At 41.2% G+C, this 11,523-nt stretch overlaps 1 long non-coding RNA gene across 1 annotated transcript; it reads left to right on the forward strand.

Moving 5' to 3' along the window:
* Nucleotides 1–635: 635 nt before the first annotated feature.
* Nucleotides 636–6,173, forward strand: LOC122496876. The gene is made up of 2 exons (XR_006300977.1): nucleotides 636–950; nucleotides 2,196–6,173. It is a non-coding gene; the product is annotated as an uncharacterized LOC122496876 (long non-coding RNA).
* The last annotated feature ends 5,350 nt before the right edge of the window (nucleotides 6,174–11,523 follow it).

The raw sequence follows: 11,523 nt of genomic DNA on the forward strand, positions 1-11,523 counted from the left end.
TTGATTTGTACGACAGTAAGTTTCTTTGTAAAACCTTTTAAGTGTATCCTTTTGCAGTCTTTTGAAACTACGCTTAGGAGAACATCAAAGTATCTTCTTGGAGAGGGAGAGCGAGGTCTGGGAATAAAATTAGCTACTTGTTTAAGGCTATGGGTGTTTGTGAACATGCAAGTGTGCTTTAAATTACACATAATTTTAAACAACTGTGTAAAAAGAGTTTTAAAAGTTTAATGGTGCTGAACCACGAATAGGAATTAAAAATTGAAAAGGAAATACAAAACTATACCTTGTTTTTCTGCTTTAAAAAATAAGTTCCCTTCTCATTTGCAATTAAGATGGAAGAATTTGCATAAAATGTGTAAAATTAGAGATAATTGAACTACAGTAGCTATAAAAGTAGCTTTTCCGCTTAAAAAATAAATCAGATGTCCACTAAAAGGGTGTAAGAGCCATGCCCCCCTCCCCCACCTCCCTCTTGCATTTGGGTCTCTGGTATTTTTCACACTTTTATAGCTGATTTTTATTGCCAAACAATCCTTGGAGTTTGTGGCAGTTCGGAGACAGCAGCAGGCCCAGGCAGGCCTGTTAACTCTGGCATGTTAAGGACCCTTCAGAAGATTTCAAATCTAGCCTCAGCACCCAGGTCAGTAGATCAAATCCAGGGAGACCTTAGGGAGGCTGCAAGTGGGGGTGGGAGGAAAAGGGAACATGGGGAGAAAGGAAGACAAGAAAAGCCAAAGAACGGAAATGCCTTTAAAGTAAACATCAATAGCTGTTTTTGTTTCCCCGAACCAGCATTTCCCCCAGGGAACCTCCAGTTGAAAAGGGCCCGTCTGGAAAAGAGTGCGCCAATGATCAAAGTGGCCACATATGATGGTCCCAGACTGATGCCGGTGTTCCCACTGAAGGAGACTTTCTTCCCGGGATGAGATCCAGCCTCCACTCTAAAGGTAAGCTAGGGAGCAGCCCTGAGTAACTTCAGGAAACGCGCGCTAGGCCTATTCCTGATGGCCCCCAGCAGAGGTGGCCTTTGCCTCTCCCATGGGGGCCCAGGCCCATGACGATGCACCCGCCCACGGTGCGCTATTTATTTGATGCTCTCCAGAGCCGTTTGTAATATTCAGTGTTGGTAGGGTATTCTTTCCGTTTGCCTCATCTGTCCTCTTCCTCGAAACCATAAGCACTTCAAGGGCAGAGACTACGCCTGTCTAAGCAGAGCACTGGGGGCGGGAGGGGAAATTTCACAGAGATGAAACGTGATATCGAAAGTGCCCACGTGGGGGAAAATGTTCAATTCTCAGAAATGTGACAAAGCTCTCAAAGTGGTATAAATGGAAAAATGCTAGTTGTAGTTTTATACTTTCTGTGGCTGAGTACAAAAATCACAGTTTAAAAAAAAATCATCATAATAAATAAAAACAAGGAAAAGCAGCCTCTTCATTAGCAGTGAGATCTCTCAGACTAAGCCATTTTTTCTGTGACCCTCGAACATCTGCTCATGCCACACCTGTGCATTATGCAATGGATGCCAGGGCATCTAGGAGGTATGTTAAAAACGTTTGTTGATTGGATTTGACATCCTTTACCCTCCGGAACCCAGAGCCTTCACGGTCAGCTCTGTCTGGAGAGGGCTTTCTAGCATAGATCTGTGCTGCTAACGCTCCTACTCCATCTACGTTCCATCTCTTTAAGATAAATAACAGGAAAGATCCTGCAGTTCCCTTAGCTCGTACCCTCTCTTTGGAAGTTATCAGCTGCTTTGATATTAGGGAATAAGCTTATTGATTTAGTGCGTACCCCTGCGTGGTAGTTTGCTTGCCTTCAACTTGAGGCATCCTGGAGATGATACGTCAACTCACAGTAGCAATTCTGCTGGCATCAGAGGCCAGTGGGGGAGAATACTGGCAGGATGCAAATATTCTGAATCCCAGCAAAACTTTACTACCCAGAGAGCTGTCTTCTCCATTTTTCCATTAGGCCAACCTAGATGTGCTCCCCATTAGCCATGGGTATGTCCGTTTTACTTACACCATGGCATGTCCATTTCCCAAAGAGAATCAACATAAACATAAAATTACTTTTACATATTCCATTTCCCATGTGAAGGTAGGCGGCTAAAACCTGATTCATATTTAATAACACATATAACTACTGTGAATGGTGTACACTCATTCTTTATATACTCCAACCCAAAGTTCTTAGCACGCCAGGGTGAAGAAGTTCTGGAAGTGTTCTGTGAAGTTGCATCTTGAAGAATGAGGAATGCAGAGGGGCCTCTCAGACCACAGAGGATGGCAGTGCTGGGAATGACGTCTGGAACTGGTCATTGGCACCCGAGGGTGGAGAGAGCTGGAATCCACGCCACCATTCCCTTCTTTGTGCATGTTGAGACCTCCTGTGACTTCAGAATCTTTGTCAGCATAGTGTTACAAGAAGCAGTTAATTGAGGTTGGCCAGAGCAACAATGCTTCTTTGGCACTCTTGGTATTTATCGTAGGAGGGTATGGTAAATAGTGCTGGAAGTAGAATGTGCCACTTTCTGGATTATTTTCTTCTAGTTGATGAGTAGGATCTCTTCCAAACCTTGGGAAAGACTTGTGCTTTATAGATATTTTTTTTCTTCCTAATTATATTCCACTACCAGCTTTTCAGCCTGTTTACATGGGTATGTAAAAATACAGAACTAGCTTTCATTTAAAGCTAGAAAAAAAAAACAAAAAGAAAAACATAAAAGTAAAATACGTACTATAGGATCTTCAGAGCTCCTGCCAGTGGACCTCAAACTTGGATTTCAGTTTTTTAGCTCTCTACAAAGAATGGCCTTCACAAGTCCGTCCAATGACTGCAACAACAAAGACAGGGCCCCACAATACTTGAGGTCATCGAGGGGCATCGTGGCACGTTTGGGGCCACCTTAACTTCATCTCTGTGCTCAGACTGCCCTTGAGTAATCACTGAACTCCCTTTCCGTCCCGTGGGAAATGACACCTTAACGCCTTCTTTCCAAATAGGAAACCTCCACCATTCATGGAAGCGATATCAATTCTACTCAAGGTAAATTCTATAATTTTTCAAGAGTCTTTTGTTTAATATGGAAACTTCAAGCAGAGGACCCAGGGCATTTTCTTTCATCAACGTGATTCTAATTTTATCAGAGCACTAAAAAGAAATCTACTTGGCTTCTTCTTGTCCAGTACTCCACTTGCTCTGAAGCACATTCAAAAGCCACCTCTCTGATCTGAAGACGTCTCCGCAGAATTATGTAATTGGACCAACGGTTGCCGGTTCCCCACACTCTTGCTACTTCGCATTATTGCAGAGCAGACTACTGTTTTGCAGACCTTCCTTATTGCATAAATGGCTACATTATCACTGTGTACACATTAGGACAAGCAAATGGGCCCCTTAAGGCAAATAAGGGTTCAAATAACCCAGACAAGGTAGCCCAACTGAATTGAGGATTCACCCTTGTTACAACCTCATTGCTTTATGGCACATGAACTAGTGGAAGGGACAGACTGCTTCAAGTGTGTTTCTACTGATCCTGCTGGCAAATCACAGCTTTATTACAGTAATGAGCCTGACCATATTTCTGTGCTTATGCATATTAGGCACCAAATGTATTTTCCGGCCTGCCAGCCTGTGGTAGTAACTAACACGAGCAATTTGTCCTGGGTTACAGTGTGTGTGCATGCATTAGGTATGAGCATGTTAGTTGCTTTGGGGTATAAAATACTACATGTTTCATCATGCGTATTTTTATATGCACAACTTAACTGTATGCAAAATAGCTTGGCAATTAACCAACACAACTTATTAGTTTACTACAAGATTATTGCATAAATATGTGAACTGGGGACAGCCACAATTTCAATTTGGCAATATTAAAAATTTTGGTGGATTATTAAATATCTGAAGAAATATCTCCCCCCTCTATGGTATAAGTGTTAAGGTTCTTTAAAAAAAAATATCTTGATTCTTCTCCCATTTTCATTTCCATAAATAACCCTGAGCGGGACCCTTTTCGGCAGGCTGTGGGATTTGAGCCGGTGAATTCCCCCATACTCATTGTGAGCTATTTGGCCTTTGACCCCGTCAGCTTTCAGGTGAAGGTGAATGGTCATTATTGCGATTTCTTCCTCAGGATCACATTTTATGTATGCCAGTTATTGGGTCCAGGGTTATTAAAAAGGACCATCAGCATACTTTAGCTCAACCACTAAGAACAGTGTATATGTTTCCTCTTTCTGTTGACCACTGGGATCGTAGAGCTCAGTGCTGTTGGCTTGTGTGACTGCCTTGGAGGCGTACAGGACTTACTCCAAAAGCGCAGACCCATGGAACCACCTCTCCCTGAACTCTTAATTAAAATGAACTCTTTCTCCCGCTTCGCTGCAAAACAAAGAAACGAACAAAACATTAAGTATGGAATACAGGATTGGTACAAAATAAAGGGTTAGCTTGTTGGGAGGCTGCTGCCAAGGGAATGGCTGCTCTTGCTACTTCCGCACGTGTCACATGTCGTAAGGTGTCAGAGAATTACTTTTTTCCTCCATTCGGGTTGGATTTATGTAAATGACTGCACAGGACAGGTGCCTTTATTTAGTTGCTACTAAAGCCGGAATCATGTTGTACAAGAGCTGATAACATGAAATAACACGAAATAAGTGGGCTTATCCCTTCTGAAGCTTGTTTTACAGTACTGGTATTTCTCTTTAGCAAATCCTGCTGCGTTTTTAAGTAATACGATAAAACAACATAAATGTCTTTGTGGCTAAAACTGATTGTTTCAGGAGGAACATGGCTGTTTTATTCTTGTCTTTTATCTCCTCTACACTGAATTTTTGAAAACATGACCAGCTCCCTGGCCTGTGTGTATATAAATAGGCTATTTGCGTAGAGACCCCACAATTATTCATGCATCAAAGAGAGGGAGAATGGGAGGGAACCCCATGCTGATAATAGCAGCACCCCAAATCAATATAAAACCAAGACCGAAATGTGCCTTTTGCAGTCCTGTCACAGATTAATATGGTTCATGATAGATACTTAGTTCTCTGACAGTTTCCCCTGCACCTTCGCTGGGAAGTTGATAGAAATTACTCCAGCTGAATGCTTAAAGCAGATGTTATCCCATTAATTAGCTCTGGACCCGGGTACACTCGAGACTTTCCCATTTTCAGGCCGAAAGGAATTGGTCCCAGTGAGCGTGCTCTATATCCACATTTAGTATCATCTCATAAACAGCAGTGAAAACACAGCAGGCCCTTGATGAAGATACATTAGCTTATTTCTAATTTAAAGTTATGTTGCTTAACCTTAATGTAATTGGTCACCGGTGGCCAACTGTTTGTATAGTGTGTTGATGACCAAAGAGATGTAATAAATTATAAAACTCTCTGCTTAAATGGAGGGAACGACTGTTTTGTTAAAAGCTTTGCATGTAATAATGGTAAAATAATTACACCTCAAGCCGAATAACTGTGAAGCTGTTAATACTAACAACAGAGTTGTTCTCAGGATAGCTCGGTTCATCCCCATTTAAAACCAGTACGTGAACCTGGCTCTTGTATTTAGCAAAAGAGTAACTTTGAAAGTTCAATCTCACCCTGATTAAAATAAATGGGTAAGTCGTCCTGTTATCTTAGTTGGAAATGATGGTGATGGGTAGTAGGGTGGTGGGGTGAATTAAAATAACCAATTGCTATGGTTAACTAGAAGACAAAAAGCACAAACCGGTTCGTAGTCACTGCCAGACACGTCTTTAAAGAAGACTTGATTAGCTGGTGGAAAAACTGGGATAATCATCAAATATGAAAGTAATTGACACAACTTTAATGTTTAATAATGAATAGCCCGCCAGAGGCAAAATAAAGGGAAACGGTCTTCTTTTCTCAGAACAAGTTCTGACTTAAAATTTCTTAGGCCAAATACAGAGAGCGATTGCTCGAGGTTTGTGAACTACAATTCCAAGATTATAATTAAAGTTATAAATATGGTTAAAATGAAATCACACGATTAACAATATTCAATCTATCAGGGGTAATGATATTCATTCCATAGGTTTTCTGTATGTCACTGTGAAAAATCTAGTCCCCCCTCTCCCTGTTAAAGGCTTGTGACTTATTTTGAAATGCAAAAGTGAAATAAACAGAGTGGTGCTTCTGTCTGGATATGCGCTTTTTTTTTTTTTTTTTCTGTCCTGGTTGGACTGTGTTCACTAGCTTCGCTGTAACAAGTAAGAAAAGTAAAGTTTTTGCTTTTCTCGAAAGATTGTCCTTTTCTCTAAATATTTGCATTCTGAATTTGGATCACCTCCAAAGGGTACTCGCTTCACAATAGAGAAAAAGCACTTCTCTCCCTTCTCACATTACATTTCTTAGAAAGACCTTCGAATAATTTAAACTATTTACAGTACCTCCAGGTCATTATTTCCCCTGACTCCACTGAAATACCTTGGGACACTATTTACGGCTGACTTTCTGAGTTACCCCACAGGATCAGTTTACAAAATGAGACTTCACCATGTGAAAGTCATTATTTTGTTTAACACAACTCGCAACGTTAAGGGATTCCACCCCCCTTTTCTCTTCATTTGCCACTTTCACACAAACGCTGTCATAACTGGTAGTGTCAGTTATGAAAACGTCAGCAGCTCAGATATGAAGAGATGTACTCTTCAGGGCCAATATATCAGTATTATTTGGGGCTAATTCATAAAATCAAAGATATCGATCTGAAAACAACAGGAGAATTAATAGATTTATTTTTTCTTCCAGGAAAACAAAGTGGGGGGGACTTCCTATGCAATGAACAATTCTGCATTATGGATAATAACCTAACAGACACTTCCAAGCAATCAGAGGACAGGGTTCCATGCCACGAAGACCACGCTAATTGAAGCTGTAAAAGGGGAAGTCCCCAAGTTTGTACAGAAAACAGTTGTGCTCTGGGAATAAGTTCAGAGCTACCCTTCTTAATGGTAAAAATGACTCTGTGGCTGTTCCAACTAAAAATCAATGTGGCTCACAATTTTAATAAGGAACATGAATCTGAAAACGTGTTTAGTATCAGGTTATATAAACACACCCTAATGAGATACCATAAAATCCATCACATTAAAGGCTGGTTTCCTGCAAGGTATATTAGCTAAAAATGCTCCATATATTAGGTCAGTATACAACGGTACACATAATAAAGCAGCTCTGTCAAGATAAGATGCATGTTTTGCCCCTTAAAACTGTTATGTTTTGCACATTTTATAAGGTTCCTTGAATACATGAATAAGATAAGTTATTCCCATCTCTTTCTTAAGCAATCTCAGAAATGGCTCTGACCTGAAATTGGAATTCTTGTAAACACCCATCCGAAGAAAATGTGTGCGGCTCTGTCTTAAAGAGACGGTACATGTTTAATTATCCCAACTTCTTCTAGCAGAATACTATTAACGTGCACATTAGCATCATCTCATTGGCTCATCGTGCGGCTCCGCCTTAGGGGCAACAGTAGGAGCTAATCTTATTGCTCCCATGCGCATAATAATGAAATTTGGTCTTGTCTCAAGGCAGCGTTCTTTGGTCTAAAGTACAGCTGGAGACATTACCGTTCTGGAAAATTTCTGACCGATTCCTTGTCAAAGATAAAGAAATAAAATAAAATATAGTCCCAAACAACGACTGTGAAATATACTGCTTTTACCTTGAGTATCGAATATTCAGCGACTAAAGATACGGACGACTTCATGTTTGAATAAAGACAGGAGTGGAAGCTACATTAGTAGATACCCATGTTTGTATACATACCAAGGAGCACACCCCACATGTAAACTCCAGATAATCAGCGGATACCAATGCAAGTTCTGCTTCTGAACGCTATCTTCGGCTGTGTATAGGTGGGTTACAAAGAAAGCAAAACCATAGAGAGAACCCTTTTCCTCGTGTCTTTTTCATCTGTTTGCCAAGAAACAATGACAAGATCTCATGGAATATAAAATACCCTTGCCTTTTTGCATGCAATGTTGGAAAGCTCTAATAAAAGAAATATGCATACACCGCCTAGCACACACAGAAATACACGTGAATTCAAGGCTACTGAATTAAGGGAGGTTGTTCCAACATTTCCCCCACTGTCCATTATTTGTATTCAAGGTTTTTGAAATGACATTGTAATCTGATGATGCACCAGCCTATTATATTGTCTAGCAGGACAAATATCCTTGCGTTTTCTCTGTAGAACTAACACAATTTTTCCATGTCAGAGGTGCATAATATCCTGGCGGTCATAAGGAATGATGCTATTAATCCTCTTGGGCAATCTCCAGGTCTGATTATTAGGGAAATAAATTTGCATGCTGCATATGAGCTAGGTGAATCACCGAGAGCACAAATTATATTTCCTGACAGCAAGTTAGAGGATGGAGCCGTGTCGCTTTTTTATCTTTCCCCCCCTCTGAAAGCTATAGAATTTCAATTCATTACATGAGATTGGTTAGAATTCAAGTCTCTTTTTAAGTTGATATTAAGTTGAGTCTGTTATCTCTGTGAAGGCTGGTAGGTTCCCCAGAGTATCCACCTAATCACTACTTAAAAAAATCGAAACGTATAGTTAGTGTCATGATTTAGGTACCCGAGCTCCTTTATTTATCAGCACAGAGTGAGATAATTTCAATTTGAGCCTCCATAGCCCTCATGAATTTAACTGACTTGAAAGCTTTTCACCCCTGCTCCCTTTCTCCCCCCCCCCCCCCCGCCTTTTGTTGCATATTGTAATAATAGTTATTCTGGGCACCTTCCTTTCTGCCATGCCAAGCATTGCACTAGGTTCCTTCCTCCATCGGAGAGACTCGATTCCTGCCAGCCAAGCTTGCGCACACAGCCCCGACTTCTCTCTCCACATCTCACTGCCTCCTCTTTGCCAGCAGTACTGCCAGACGTGTCTGCATTCACCATCCATGATGAATGTATTTTTATTATTTCCAGGGGTTGGCATCTGAGAAACCTTTTTGCATTATTAAATTTGAGCAGGGAGAATGATAGCAAATAAGAGCATAATAAATTGCTTTCTGTCCTAATGTATTAATTAAGCAGACATTTATTATAATGGTTGTTTTATGGACCCATTGTAAAAATGTATGATTGTGTGGTGATACTCTTAGCTGGAGCCACATATGGTGACTCGGGTGGATGGGTGGTGACGTTTGTCAGATTGGAAAGGGTTCACCAGGTCTGGTCTGCAAATTCACGAGGAAGCAAAGGGGCTGGTGAAACAGGATCGCTAGCATGCAAGCAGGTCAGGAATCCTTTTATTATTATCGTGGTTACGTGTAAAAATAAAAAAGGCACGTAGCACCCACAGTAAATACCTTCTGTTGTATAGTGCTTTATGGTTTTTAAGCTACATTTACAGATGAACGCACCACAAAAAGATACACTAGATTATAGAGTCTTCCTTCAATTCAAAAATGTGTCTTATTACCATTGTTTGAAACAGAAATATGTGTACGCTTTGGAATAATAAGAATAGTGGCAAATCCAGGAGGCAGACAATTTTGGAACACGTAAGATCTAAGTGTTTTAGATTATATTTATCTATTCAGAGCGAATCCACAGTGGCACAGCTCAGAGGGTTCTATCGTGGCCTTCTGATTACTTGAGCCACAGGTAATTGTCAGAAAAACAATTCTCTCTTTACCTTGCTTCTCCACGGTGGGTTAAGTGATTCATCTACCATTTTTTTTTCCAAATAAATAAACAAATAAATAAAAGGTTCCAGCAAATTCTTCCATCACTTTGCTTTCCCATGCAGTCAGTATGGTTCCGGTACAATCATTTTCAGAACAGAAACACCTACCATATCACAGGTGTGCTTTGTAGGCACATGGCTTGTGATTCTTCATAGTCAGAAAAATATTCTCTACACTTAAGAAAAGGAAGTAACAGTTGGAAGGAATTCAGGGAATGTCCATGGGGAGGGGCGCCTGGGGTCTCAGGGGCTGTTTCCTGTCCCTCACGTGGGGGGCTACTTTTGACTTCAAGTAGTAGTGTCTTTCGGTACTGTGTAGCTCCTGCCTGATGCTGGACATTGAAGCTGGTAATTAGAGTTGATTTGTAACCAGCTCAGAAAAGGACATGAGATTAGAAGCTAAAAACGCCTACAACCAGTTAGCGCAAATAACGCAAACCAAACCCATTCCCGGAGCTCTCCTAGACCCCTCTCCTCTGGAGTTCAGCCCTTGGGCTGGCTGCAAAGCAGGTATCAGAACCACTGGGGAGGGGAGAGGGAGAGATGGAGAAGGGACGAGACTGGAATATATTGATCACCGAGCACATAGGACAGGCCTTGAGCCTGACCGCTAGACAACCATGGAAAAGAACCGTAGAGGCCATGCAAGGTGCATCCATGAACCGGTAGCCAAATGACACACAATCCTGAAAAAACGCTGCCTCCCTCTGCATGATGTGAAAATAGTCACTCGATTCAGTAAAAACACGCCAAGTTGATGAGAATCTTTATATTTAGAAAGTGATAAAATCTGAGTGATCTGAGTTTGCTGCTCTCATACCTTTTGTTCAGATATTATGTACAGGTTAGAGAAGGAATTTCCATTCCTTAATGGAGAGCACCCGGCTAGGCACCGTGTTTATGCTATTTTCCATGGTCCACCCATGGCCTTACATAGAAGGAGCGTGGGTTTATTTCAGGTGTGAGGATGCCGAAGCCTGAGCAGTAAAGTCAAAACCTAAGTGCAGAGCTAGAAGGTAGTGGAGCTGGTGTCCCCATATGGTTCTGATGCCTGAAGTCTTGTGTTCTTATTCCTGGGCCAATGTTTCTCCTAGAGAGAGGGAGAGAGAAAAGGGAGAAGGAGACATGGGAAGAGGGAGGGAGAGAGAGAAAGAAAAAAACGCTGGGAGAAGAGGGACGGAAAGAAGGAGGAAAAGGGAGAGAGAGAGAAAGAGAGAATTTGAGTCTTCTAAATGAAAGGGAGAGGGAGGTAAATTTGGTATGTTTTTCATACTTCTGCTCCAAACGTGAGCCTGGGTGCTCTGTCTTTACATCTACAAGAATCGCATGTAAACCGTTTCTCTCTGCTCTTGAGAATTAAAGGAAAGAGCTGGTCATCACCTTTCTCAGAAGCTTTCTCAGGCACAGAGTCTATGAAGCTGCATGTCTCTGGATGATGCTATTTGGACCCAGACAGAGTCAGGTGTAAATTAAATCTTGATCTTTACTAGCTATTATGTCTTCCAGAGAGCCATTTACCCTTTTGAGTGTTCAATTATTATTATTATTATTGTTATTATTAATAATATTACATTTAATAGACTCCATTGTAAAACCTCACGAAGCACAGTAAATTCTTCCAGGTCTCTGGTCAAAATGCAAATTTGTATAGTCCAGACCATAAACCAGGCAGAATCCAATCCTCCTAGGTCGTTAATCGACCCAGCATTAAAACAGTACACTGATTGGCTGAGCCCAACACACTGAGTGTAAAACTCAGCGCTGAGAGTGGCAGTGATTAGC

Source organism: Prionailurus bengalensis, chromosome A3 (genome assembly GCF_016509475.1).
Source record: "Prionailurus bengalensis isolate Pbe53 chromosome A3, Fcat_Pben_1.1_paternal_pri, whole genome shotgun sequence".
Taxonomy (NCBI): domain Eukaryota; kingdom Metazoa; phylum Chordata; class Mammalia; order Carnivora; family Felidae; genus Prionailurus; species Prionailurus bengalensis.